Source organism: Sebastes fasciatus, chromosome 7 (genome assembly GCF_043250625.1).
Source record: "Sebastes fasciatus isolate fSebFas1 chromosome 7, fSebFas1.pri, whole genome shotgun sequence".
Taxonomy (NCBI): Eukaryota; Metazoa; Chordata; class Actinopteri; order Perciformes; family Sebastidae; genus Sebastes; species Sebastes fasciatus.
Genome location: NC_133801.1, coordinates 3,965,499 through 3,978,526, shown reverse-complemented (window position 1 = coordinate 3,978,526; position 13,028 = coordinate 3,965,499). Strand labels below are relative to the sequence as shown.

At 39.5% G+C, this 13,028-nt stretch overlaps 5 non-coding genes across 5 annotated transcripts; all 5 read left to right on the top strand.

Annotated features, from left to right (window-relative positions):
* Positions 1 to 487: 487 nt before the first annotated feature.
* LOC141771783 (U2 spliceosomal RNA) lies at positions 488 to 678 on the top strand. Its single transcript, XR_012594778.1, has one exon. It is a non-coding gene; the product is annotated as a U2 spliceosomal RNA (small nuclear RNA).
* Positions 679 to 5,415: 4,737 nt separating this feature from the next.
* LOC141771800 (U1 spliceosomal RNA) lies at positions 5,416 to 5,579 on the top strand. Its single transcript, XR_012594794.1, has one exon. It is a non-coding gene; the product is annotated as a U1 spliceosomal RNA (small nuclear RNA).
* Positions 5,580 to 7,931: 2,352 nt separating this feature from the next.
* On the top strand, positions 7,932 to 8,095 carry LOC141771801 (U1 spliceosomal RNA). Its single transcript, XR_012594795.1, has one exon. It is a non-coding gene; the product is annotated as a U1 spliceosomal RNA (small nuclear RNA).
* A 1,915-nt stretch (positions 8,096 to 10,010) lies between these two features.
* On the top strand, positions 10,011 to 10,174 carry LOC141771799 (U1 spliceosomal RNA). The gene has a single exon (XR_012594793.1). It is a non-coding gene; the product is annotated as a U1 spliceosomal RNA (small nuclear RNA).
* Positions 10,175 to 12,620: 2,446 nt separating this feature from the next.
* On the top strand, positions 12,621 to 12,784 carry LOC141771787 (U1 spliceosomal RNA). Its single transcript, XR_012594782.1, has one exon. It is a non-coding gene; the product is annotated as a U1 spliceosomal RNA (small nuclear RNA).
* The last annotated feature ends 244 nt before the right edge of the window (positions 12,785 to 13,028 follow it).

Below are 13,028 nucleotides of genomic sequence, written 5' to 3'. Positions count from 1 at the left end.
CATTGCATTAGGCTTTCATCCAGTGAGACTGAAGCCCATGAAGTGTGCAGTTAGCTATTCTCTCCACTAGAGACTGCTGGAAGACCTCTGTCTGTTGTTGTGAAGTGAGTTAAAAGCGCAAAAACATTACTTTTTCTCGGCTGTACAAGTGCGTTACATGCTATTGAAGTGAAATTGAAAGACCATACTTGTATAAACATAATATATATATTCTAACGTGTCTGTAAATCGAAAATGATATTTATTCGTCTTCTACTTTCTATTGGACTAACGTGTACCACGTGACCAGGAAGACACAACAAGGCGCATCTGTAAATACAAGTTTATTATTAAGATCGCAACAAAACCGCACCAGTGGCACATCATCTCAAATGTGCATTGTTCCTGTTTTATATGGTGACCCAAACAGATGTAGTTCATGTTCCCGACCCATGAGTGAGAGTAGCTGTGGGGTGAATCAGTTCCTTACCTCCGACCCATTTACAGTATCGCTTCTCGGCCTTTTGGCTAAGATCAAGTGTAGTATCTGTTCTTATCAGTTTAATATCTGATACGTCCCCTACCCGGGGACTATATATTAAATTGATTTTTGGATCAGGGAGATGGAAAAGGGGCTTGCTCCGTCCACTCCACGCATCGACCTGGTATTGCAGTACCTCCAGGAACGGTGCACCCCCTCATACTGTCTAAAATCAAAATCTAGAAATAGGATTATTGAGATACTCTTATTGCAGTTGTGCTGCACAGAGTAATAAGTTAATGTTGTGTTTATCTGCAGTAACTATAATGATATTTGGGGATATTTGATTTTGGGTATAGGAATAATATATGCATGGTCAGATGCTGTGTATTGTATATCTATCTATCGATCTATCTATCTATATCTATATATGTGTTTGTGTGTGTGTGTGTATGTAAAGTATGTATTGCATGTTGTATTGCATGTGCATATTGTATATTATAAATTGTATATTATAAATAATAATGTGCGCATATAAGAAAAGATAACAAATAGTCAATATGATTAAGTTAAATATGTAAGTAATGAACTTCTATTGTGATTAAGTTATATTATAAGTAATGAATGGTATTCTGATTTGATAACAAATTTATATTTTGATAAGGTTAACTATATCAATAATTCATTTATATTTCTGTATGACAGAGATAAAGGTTAATAGTTATAGTTAGACAAATTTAGGAAAATTTAATTAGAGTATATGTATGGCTCAATAAGGAAGCTGGTTAATTAATAATGAATGACTTATGGAGAAGGGGTGGGATTAAAAAAGTTTGTACTTCTCACTCCTTTTCGAATATGTAAATAAAGGCATCAAGTGTTTGACAATTTATTTTCTTATGCTTTTCATTGTATGTAAATACTACTTCTTTCTGGCTGTCCACTTGTTGGTATGATCATTCTCTTTTTCTTTATTTTTTTATATATATTTTGTTTGTATCCTACATGTTCGAAATACATTTTGAAATGAAAAATGAAATGAAATGAATGAACTATAATATTTGATTTGAGAGCAAGAGGCTCCAAAATGTTATGTTGTATGCATGAGACTGTTAAATAGATCAAACTTGTGAGTGAGACAAGGGGATTGTAAAAGGATGTGCTGAGTTCACTGCCCTTTCCACATGTGAGGAAAATGTAAAACATCAGTTTATTTAATCACATTGATTGATTTAATCTGTTGTCGTTGCTGTAGTTCTGCTCATTCCCCAAAAGTGAAAATCCTGACTGCAGTTTTCTCCAGTGTGGTCTCACATAAACGCTGTATATATGTGCACTTTATTTAAGTTATCTGTTTGTTTTTTTGCTGCTAGCCATACAAAGAGGAACATACAGTGTATTTACAATCAGTTGCCAATTTATTAATGTTGAAAATCAAAACTTGGAGATAATGTAATATTGCCATTTTTACTGCGATGACACCGCAGAGTTACAAGTTTATGATGTGTTTATCTGATTTGATTTGAGAGCAAGAGGCGCTAAAGTGTTGACATAAATCAATAAATCAAACTGTTGTGTGAGACAAGGGGATTGTAAAAGGATGTGCTGAGTTCACTGCCCTTTCCACATGTGAGGAAAATGTAAAACATAAGTTTATTTAATCATATTGATTGATTTAATCTGTTGTAGGATGGAAACCTGCAATGCTCCGCAGTGGAAGCTAGACCGGAGAGGCCAGACACACAGCCACCCGACGTTAAAGATCAAAGTAAGTGCTCTACATATATTGACCGTAATCTTTTCTTGTGAAATGTCCGGTGTAATCGGTAACACTGGTGTTGTCACAAGTTTATTAACTGGTGGGAAAATTTCCTCACCGTCACATCCCTACTCTGGACATAAGTGAAATATGCAGTGCACCCATTGCAAATAATTTAAAAAGAAAAAATGTGAACATAGCGGTTGTGGTGGTTGCTTGTCATCTCATGCGTTTGGCTCGTCAATTAAGGCTGGGGCGTTTCGTCGACATAATCGATTATGTAAATACGTCGATTTACGTAACGTGTTGACGCATCGGATGACGTAATGAGAATGCGCTGCGCCCGGACCAAGCATGGATTCTGATTCCCCCAGAGAGCAAGAGGCGTGTCGGAATACTTCAAACAGAGACCCAACAATGTGATGCTCTGTAAGTTGTGCAAAATGGAGATGGCATACCACGGCAGTACAAGTGCAATGCACGAGCACCTTACAAGAAGGCATCCCGGAGCGCTGAGTGAAGAAGACGGCATCAAGACACTACCGTAAGTTCTGTTTACTTTTTCCCAACCGGGCATGGTCTATTAAGATTGTCAAAACGCTGGCGTGTTTCTGTTAGCGGTAGTCATTAGTCATATAAAGTTGTTTTTTAAAATGTTTCTTCATCGCCACCATGTTAAAGGTATTTTATGGACCACTGTTATGGTAGCGTAACGTAACATAACGTAACGTTACACCTTGCGTCATCTAATGTCGGCAGTTTTATATTTTCTGTTTATTTTAACGGCGATGTATGAGTGAGGAAATGGCATAAAGTAACGTTGCATATTGTTCTACAGTCTGTGACTGTTGTTAGTCTGTAAATAGTTTCAATTATTTCTCTTGCTCCACACTGATGCAAAAGTACATATGCTAGTGATTATCTTAACTGCATATTATTACAGTGATGAAATAAATCCATGTCTAAACCATTTTAAGTTTTAAGTTAAGTACTTAAGTAAAAATACGGATTATTATTATTATTAGCCTAATGTCATAACACAACAGTGATGTGGAAATTAGACCGATTTTAAAATGTAGCACTTTTATCATTATTCTAATGGTGTATCTGTCTCTTTTTCAGGATGAGACAAAGCGGTGTGGAGGACTTGGATTACTAAATTTACATTGCACTGTATTTCTTTTCCTTGAATTTAACAAGTTCTTGCTTTAACTTTATTTTGGAGAAATTTTATGTTTGGCAGTACAAGTGCAATGCACGAGCACCTGAAAAGAAGGCATCCTGGAGCGCTGAGTGAAGAAGACAGCAGCAAGACAAAGTCTTGCAAGTCCTGTTTACTTTTTCCCCACCCAGGCAAGATCTATTAAGATTGTCAAAACGCGGGCGTGTTTCTTTTAGCAGTAGTCATTTAAAGTTTGTTTTTAAAATGTTTCTTCATCGCCACCATGTTGAAAGTATTTTATTGACTACTGTTATGGTAGCGTAACATAACGTAACGTTACACCTTGCGTCATCTAACGTCGGCCGTTTTATATTTTCTGTTTATTTTAACGTCAATGTATGAGTAAGAAAATGGCATAAAGTAATGTTACATATTGTTCTACAGTCTGACTAGTCTGTAAATAGTTTCAATTATTTCTCTTACTCCACACTGATGCAAAAGTACATTTGCTAGTGATTATGTTAACTGGACATTATTACAGTGATGAAATAAATCCATGTCTAAACCACAAATTAAGTACTTAAGTAAAAATACTGATGAGGATTATTATTATTAGTAGTATTATTATTATTATTAGCCTATTGTCATAACACAACAGTAATGTGGAAATTAGACCGATTTTAAAATGTGCCACTATTATTATTGTTCTAATGGGCTATCTGTGTCTCTTTTTCAGGATGAGACAAAGCGGTGTGGAGGACTTTTTCCACAAAAAGAACATTGCACTATTCCTTTTACTTGAATTTAACAAGCTCTTGCTTTAATTTTATTTTGGAGAAATTTTATGTTGGACTGAAAAAAGATTACCAGTAAAGACTGGGCTATTTTTTGTTGTGAAATAATGCCCTGCTGTGCATATTTTATTCTTGTTTTATGTATATGTTTATAAGAGAAGATGTTTGAATAAAGTATTGAGATAATATTGAAACAAGTTTTTGATATTTATTTTGGGTAAATTAATTGAATTATATATATTTTTTTAGAATAATCAATGAATTAGTCGTTAGATTAATCGACTAATCGCAAAAATAATCATTAGATTTATCGATAAAAAAATAATCGTTAGGTGCAGCCCTATTGTCATCTCATGCGTTTGACTTGTCAATAGCTCGGTATTGCAATATTGCGGTTATTGTGACAGCCCTAGTCATCATGTTGAGTTTTTTTGTTGAAACTGCTGTAGGGAGGTGTTGATTCAGATGCACGATCATTTTGGAGGCTGCAGTTTGTGATGCCATTGAACTGTGTTGTTCACATTCCAGACCAGTGGCAGTGTGTCAGTTGCATACCAGCAGCAAACAAAGGAACAGGAAGTAGTTGTAATGTGAGAAAACACATACATGTTGTTTCCCAGCATGCTTTCTGCTGACATATCAAAAGAAAGGCAAATACACTGCATATGTGTGCACATCATTGTCTGTTAAATTATTTCTTCTTGCCCTTGGTCACATACAGAGAAGCACATACAGTAGACACATATGTTCAATAAACAGTAGTCTTCACACTCCAAAGCAATAGGTGGCAGTAGCAGGAACGCCCGTTACCCACCAAACAAAGAAATAGGAAGTGGTTGTAATGTGAGAAAACACATGTGTGTGTTTTTAGTCTTTCCTATGAATTATAAATGTGGATCAAATAGCTTTTGACTGCAGTATGATTTAGCTTTGTCTTTTTTCAACTTGCTGTTGGACTGTTATTCATTTGTTGGAGTCAAATAGATACAACTGGTGATTTTAGGTTGGCTTTTGATATGGAAATACAGCATTGCATGATGGGAAATATAATCATTTTTTCTCAAGTAAAATGTAAATAATCTTTGTCAGCCTTAGTACAAAAGCTTTTCTTCTATATTACACTCCTGTAGTTTCTCAGTCTCCTTACAGTCTCTGGTTTTGTTAATTTCTATATTGTTAGCATCATCAGTCAGCATGGTATGTCTGTGAATTACTCCCCTGTCTCTGAGCTGTACAACTCATACTTACCTGGCAGGGGAGATACCATGATCAAGAAGGTGGTTCACCCAGGGCGAGGCTTAGCCATTGCACTCCGGCTGAGCTGACCTCTGCGAATTCCTCAAATGTAGGAATCTCGACTGCATAATTTGTGGTAGTGGGGGACTGCGTTCGCGCTCTCCCCTGATAACATGTATAATGAAAATTCAAATAGCTTTGATCAAGCTTTGGATGAGAATTGTGTCCCTAATACTGAGAAGTTTCCTCAGTATCTTCTTCTCTGACACCTCTACGAAAGACTCCCATTCAACTCCCAGGACAGAACCTGCTGTTCCTGATGAGCTTGCTGAGTCTTTTAGCGTCAGCTGCCTTCACCCTGCTGCCCCAGCACACTACAGCGTAGAAGATGACGCTGGCCACCAACGTGTCATAAAACATCTGCAGCATGGTTCTGCAGACGTTGAAGGATCTGAATCTCTTGAGAAAAAACGGGCGGCTCTGACCCTTGTACAGAGTCTGTGTGTTCTTAGACCAGTCCATTTTATTGTCTAAGTGGACGCCCAGGTACTTGTAGTCCTCAACAATGTCCAATTCTGTCCCCCTGATGCTGACTGGTTTAGGATGGGACCTTTGTTTCCTAAAGTCCACCACCAGCTCCTTGGTCTTTGTGATGTTGAGCTGCAGTTGATTTAGGTCACACCGTTCCATAAAACTGTCTACCACTCTCCTCTACTCATCCTCCTGTCCCCTGCTGATACAGCCCACAATGGCAAAGTCGATCGAAAACTTCTGCAGGTGGCAGGACTGTGAACAGTATTTGAAGTCTGAGGTGAAGAGCGTGAACAGGAAGGGACACAGGACCGTTCCCTGAGGAGCCCCCGTGCTGCTCACTATTGTGTCCAACACGATGTTCTGCAGCTTCACATACTGTGGCCAACCTGAGAGGTAGTTGGTGATCCAGGCCACTAGTGGAACATCCACCTGCATGTCCAGTAGCTTCGTCCTGATCAGGGCAGGTCGTATGCTGTTAAAAGCACTGGAGAAGTCACTAAACATGACTCTCACATTGCTCCCTGCCTCTTCCAGGTGAGCATATGCCCTTTGCAGCAGAAAGATGATGGCGTCATCCACTCCGATGCGGGGCTGATAGGCAAACTGCAGAGGGTCTAGTGATGGCTCGTCCAGCGAGTGTAGGTGCTTCAGGACTAGCCTTTCCAGTGACTTAATGACGTGAAGTCGGAGCCACTGGTCTGTAGTCACTGAGGGTATTTGGGTGCTTTTTCTTGGGGACAGGAACAAGGCATGATGTTTTCCACAAAGCAGGAACCGCCATCAGGCTCAGGCTTAGGTTGTAGATGTGTTGAAAAACCACACACAGCTGAGTAGCACAGCCTTTGAGTACTCTGGGGCTGAGGCCATCAGGGCCTGCGGCCTTTCCTGGATGTAGAACTCTCTTCTCACATCCTCAGCAGTGATGGGGGAGGGAGACAAATGGGCTGAGGTGAATGGACGGGAGCCGGGGACGTCGTTTAGGGGAGATGGTGGGGTGAGGGGGATGAAGGGAGGGGGGAGGGGTGTGGAGGTGAATGGACAAAAGAAGGAATGGCCAGAGACATTGGAGAAAGATTATGAGATGAGGGAGCATAGGGAGGGGGGTCATAGGATAAACTGGGGGGATGGTGGGCAGAAGCCACGTCATCCAACCTGTTAAAGAACCGATTTAATTCGTTGGCCTCATCCAGGTCTCCTTCCATCACCCGGTCAGTCTTTTTTCCATGGCCAGTGATGGTTCTTATGCCACTCCACACATCCCTGATGTTGTTTTGCTGAGGTTTCCTCTCAAGCTTCCCTGGTGTTGCTTCTTTGCATTTTGGCTACTCTAACTGTTTCTCAGCCTGCTTTCTGCTGACATATCAAAAGAAAGGCAAATACACTGCATATGTGTGCACATCATTTTCTGTTAAAGTATTTCTGGAGTAAAAAGTAGTAAAAAGAGTTAAAGTATTTGCTGTTGGTTCCATACAGAGAAGCACATAGATAAATATGTTAAATAAACAGCAGTCTTCACACTCCAGAGCAATAGGTGGCAGTAGCAGGAACGCCAGTTGCCCACCAAACAAAGAAACAAGAAGTGGTTGTAATGTGAGAAAACACATATGTGTGTTTTTATTTTTTCTGAATTATAAATGTGGATCAAACAGCTTTTGACTGCAGTATGATTTAGCTTTGCTTCTTTTGAACCTGCTGTTGGACTGTTACTCATTTGTTGGAGTCAAATAGATACAACTGGTGATTTTAGGTTGGCTTTTGATATGGAAATACAGCATTGCATGATGGGAAATATAAGCATTTCTTTCTCAAGTAAAATGTAAATAATCTTTTTTTTATCTTAGTACAAAAGCTTTTCTTCTATATTACATTCCTGTAGATTCTCAGGCTCCTTACAGTCTCTGGTTTTGTTAATTTCTATATTGTTAGCATCATCAGTCAGCATGGTATGTCTGTGAATGAGTCCCCTGTCTCTGAGCTGTACAACTCATACTTACCTGGCAGGGGAGATACCATGATCAAGAAGGTGGTTCACCCAGGGCGAGGCTTAGCCATTGCACTCCGGCTGAGCTGACCTCTGCGAATTCCTCAAATGTAGGAATCTCGACTGCATAATTTCTGGTAGTGGGGGACTGCGTTCGCGCTCTCCCCTGATAACATGTATAATGAAAATTCAAATAGCTTTGAACAGATATGGACTGCTATGATGCTGTTCAAGCTTAAATAGAAGTTAGGATTGTTACCATGTATCTCTGAGCTACTATTCAAGAAGCATAATATTATTAATGTACCCTCACACATACTAGTATTTATTTAATTTAATTCAGATTCAGTCATTCATTCTCTAATGAATGTGAAATCAGTCACCACGACTCTCTGCAATGTTTTGAAAACATCTGCAGATTGCAAATTTGCTGAAAAATCAGCGAATAAATGCATTGTGTAGTAGGAGTGAATTTATTCTACCCTGTTTGGTGTCACTTAATTATAACCATCTTTTATAAATGGTAAATTGTTAGTTAATTAAACTTAGTTAATAGTTATTTTATTGTTAACAATGAAATGGTAATCAATTATGTTTACTAATTATTAGTTATCGTATAATTTATGTTATTCTAGCAGTTTATTGTTGCACACATTATAACATGTAATATACAATATATGTAAGTATGAGTTAATGATTAAGATGTTATTTGTAAACCTTTAAGAAATTGTTTGTTAAACATTACAGAGATAGATATTTGTAACTTTATTAATGATTAATAATTGGTTTTTAAAGGTATATAAACATTATTTGGATGGATATTATAAAGTTACAACTGATGATTATAATATTTGTTAAATGGTTAAAAAATACTTTGTAAAATGTCTGTAAACATTATTTAGATAAAGAGTTAATACTTTGTCAATGGTTAATAATTGGTTTCCGTTCCATCTATCGATGTAATGTTTATAGATGTTTTGCAAATGATTTCTTAAAAGTTTACAAATCATTTGGCTTATCATTAACAAATACTATAGTATATAAAACGTTATGTGTGCAACAATAAACTGTTAAATAGTTTATTAATGTAATCAGAATGTAATTGTTATCGTCTCTTATCAGATATGATACAATATATAATTATAAACTAGTTATTTAATCTTACATAAACTTATGATAAAATAACAGAAATTATAGCATTACTAATAATTAGTAAACATCAATAGTTATAATTAAATTGTTTGTTAAAAAAGAAAATAACTATCAACTAAGTTTAATTAACTATTAAATTTACCATTTATAAATGATGGCTATTATAAAGTATTACCTACTGTTTTACTGAGTATGCTGTACCTAAACTCATCATTCACTGCCAGACCTCTATTACATTGACTGTGGACAATATCCTCCTCACCTCCAACACTTTGTTGCTTCTTTGCCTTTTGGCTAATCTATCTATGTTTCCCAGCTTGCTCTCTGCTGACATATCAAAAGAAAGGCAAATACACTGCATATGTGTGCACATCATTTTCTGTTAAAGTATTTCTTCTTGCTGTTGGTTCCATACAGAGAAGCACATAGATAAATATGTTAAATAAACAGCAGTCTTCACACTCCAGAGCAATAGGTGGCAGTAGCAGGAACGCCAGTTGCCCACCAAACAAAGAAACAGGAAGTGGTTGTAATGTGAGAAAACACATGTGTGTGTTTTTATTCTTTCCTCTGAATTACAAATGTGGATTAAACGGCTTTTGACTGCAGTATGATTTAGCTTTGTCTCTTTTCAACTTGCTGTTGGACTGTTACTCATTTGTTGGAGTCCAATAGATACAACTGGTGATTTTAGGTTGGCTTTTGATATGGAAATACAGCATTGCATGATGGGAAATATAAGCATTTTTTTCTCAAGTAAAATGTAAATAATCTTTGTCAGCATTTGTACAATAGCTTTTCTTCTATATTACATTCCTGTAGTTTCTCAGACTCTTTACAGTCTCTGGTTTAGTTAATTTCTATATTGTTAGCATCATCAGTCAGCATGGTATGTCTGTGAATGAGGCCCCTGTCTCTGAGCTGTACAACTCATACTTACCTGGCAGGGGAGATACCATGATCAAGAAGGTGGTTCACCCAGGGCGAGGCTTAGCCATTGCACTCCGGCTGAGCTGACCTCTGCGAATTCCTCAAATGTAGGAATCTCGACTGCATAATTTGTGGTAGTGGGGGACTGCGTTCGCGCTCTCCCCTGATAACATGTATAATGAAAATTCAAGTAGCTTTGATCAAGCTTTGGATGAGAAGCGTTGTCCCTAATACTGAGAAGTTTCCTCAGTATCTTCTTCTCTGACACCTCCACCAAAGACTCCAATTCAACTCCCAGGACAGAACCTGCTGTTCCTGATGAGCTTGTTGAGTCTGTTAGCGTCGGCTGCCTTCACCCTGCTGCCCCAGCACACTACAGCGTAGAAGATGACGCTGGCCACCACTGAGTTATAAAACATCTGCAGCATGGTTCTGCAGACGTTGAAGGATCTGAGTCTACTGAGAAAAAACGGGCGGCTCTGACCCTTGTACAGAGTCTGTGTGTTCTTAGACCAGTCCATTTTATTGTATAAGTGGACGCCCAGGTACTTGTAGTCCTCAACAATGTCCAATTCTGTCCCCCTGATGCTGACTGGTTTAGGATGGGACCTTTGTTTCCTAAAGTCCACCACCAGCTCCTTGGTCTTTGTGATGTTGAGCTGCAGTTGATTTAGGTCACACCGTTCCATAAAACTGTCTACCACTCTCCTCTACTCATGCTCCTGTCCACTGCTGATACAGCCCACAATAGCAGAGTCGTCCGAAAACTTCTGCAGGTGGCAGGACTGTGAACAGTATTTGAAGTTTGAGGTGAAGAGCGTGAACAGGAAGGGACACAGGACCGTTCCTTGAGGTGCCCCCGTGCTGCTCACTATTGTGTCTGACACGATGTTCTGCAGCTTCACATACTGTGGCCGACCTGTGAGGTAGTTGGTGATCCAGGCCACTAGTGGAGCATCCACCTGCATGTCCAGTAGCTTAGTCCTGAGCAGGGCAGGTCGTATGCTGTTAAAAGCACAGGAGAAGTCACTAAACATGACTCTCACATTGCTCCCTGCCTCTTCCAGGTGAGCATATGCCCTTTGCAGCAGAAAGATGATGGCGTCATCCACTCCGATGCGGGGCTGATAGGCAAACTGCAGAGGGTCTAGTGATGGCTCGTCCAGCGAGTGTAGGTGCTTCAGGACTAGCCTTTCCAGTGACTTAATGACGTGAAGTCGGAGCCACTGGTCTGTAGTCACTGAGGGTATTTGGGTGCTTTTTCTTGGGGACAGGAACAAGGCATGATGTTTTCCACAAAGCAGGAACCGCCATCAGGCTCAGGCTTAGGTTGTAGATGTGTTGAAAAACCACACACATCTGAGTAGCACAGCCTTTGAGTACTCTGGGGCTGAGGCCATCAGGGCCTGCGGCCTTTACTGGACGCAGAACTCTCTTCTCACATCCTCAGCAGTGATGTTGATTGACCCTGGAGAGCCGTTAGAGAGCCCTGATGGGCGAGGGGGGCAAGTGGGCTGAGGTGAATGAACAGGAGCCGGGGAAGTCGTTGAGGGGAGATGGTGGGTTGAGGCTGATGAAGGATGGGGGGAGGGATGTGGAGGTGAATGGTGGCGCGAGGGAGCCAGGTGAGAAGTGGAAGGGGAGGTGTGTGGAGGTGAATGGACAAAAGAAGGAATGGCCAGAGACATTGGAGAAAGATTTTGAGGTGAGGGAGCAGTGGGAGGGGGGTCATAGGATAACCTTGGGGGATGGTGGGCAGAAGCCACGTCATCAAACCTGTTAAAGAACCGATTTAACTCATTGGCCTCATCCAGGTCTCCTTCCATCCCCCGGTCAGTCTTTTTTCCATGGCCAGTGAGGGTTCTTATGCCACTCCACACATCCCTGATGTTGTGTTGCTGGAGTTTCCTCTCAAGCTTCCCTGGTGTTGCTTCTTTGCATTTTGGCTACTCTATCTATGTTTCCCAGCCTGCTTTCTGCTGACATATCAAAAGAAAGGCAAATACACTGCATATGTGTGCACATCATTTTCTGTTAAAGTATTTCTGGTGTAAAAAGTAGTAAAAAGAGTTAAAGTATTTGCTGTTGGTTCCATACAGAGAAGGACATAGATAAATATGTTAAATAAACAGCATTCTTCACACTCCAGAGCAATAGGTGGCAGTAGCAGGAATGCCAGTTGCCCACCAAACAAAGAAACAGGAAGTGGTTGTAATGTGAGAAAACACATGTGTGTGTTTTTATTCTTTCTTCTGAATTATAAATGTGGATCAAAACAGCCTTTGACTGCAGTATGATTTAGCTTTGTCTCTTTTCAACTTGCTGTTGGACTGTTACTCATTTGTTGGAGTCAAATAGATACAACTGGTGATTTTAGGTTGGCTTTTGATATGGAAATACAGCATTGCATGATGGGAAATATAAGCATTTTTTCTCAAGTAAAATGTAAATAATCTTTGTTGGCCTTAGTACAAATGTTTTTCTTCTATATTACACCTGTAGTTTCTCAGTCTCCTTACAGTCTCTGGTTTTGTTAATTTCTATATTGTTAGCATCATCAGTCAGCATGGTATGTCTGTGAATGAGTCCCCTGTCTCTGAGCTGTACAACTCATACTTACCTGGCAGGGGAGATACCATGATCAAGAAGGTGGTTCACCCAGGGCGAGGCTTAGCCATTGCACTCCGGCTGAGCTGACCTCTGCGAATTCCTCAAATGTAGGAATCTCGACTGCATAATTTGTGGTAGTGGGGGACTGCGTTCGCGCTCTCCCCTGATAACATGTATAATGAAAATTCAAATAGCTTTGAACAGATACTGACTGCTTCGATGCTGTTCAAGCTTAAATAAAAGTTAGGATTGTTACCATGTAACTCTGAGCTACTATTCAAGAAGCATAATAATATTATTAATATACCCTCACACATACCAGTATTTAGTTTATTAAATTCAGATTCAGTCATTCATTCTCTAATGAATGTGAAATCAGTCACCACAACTCTCCGTTATGATTAGAAATC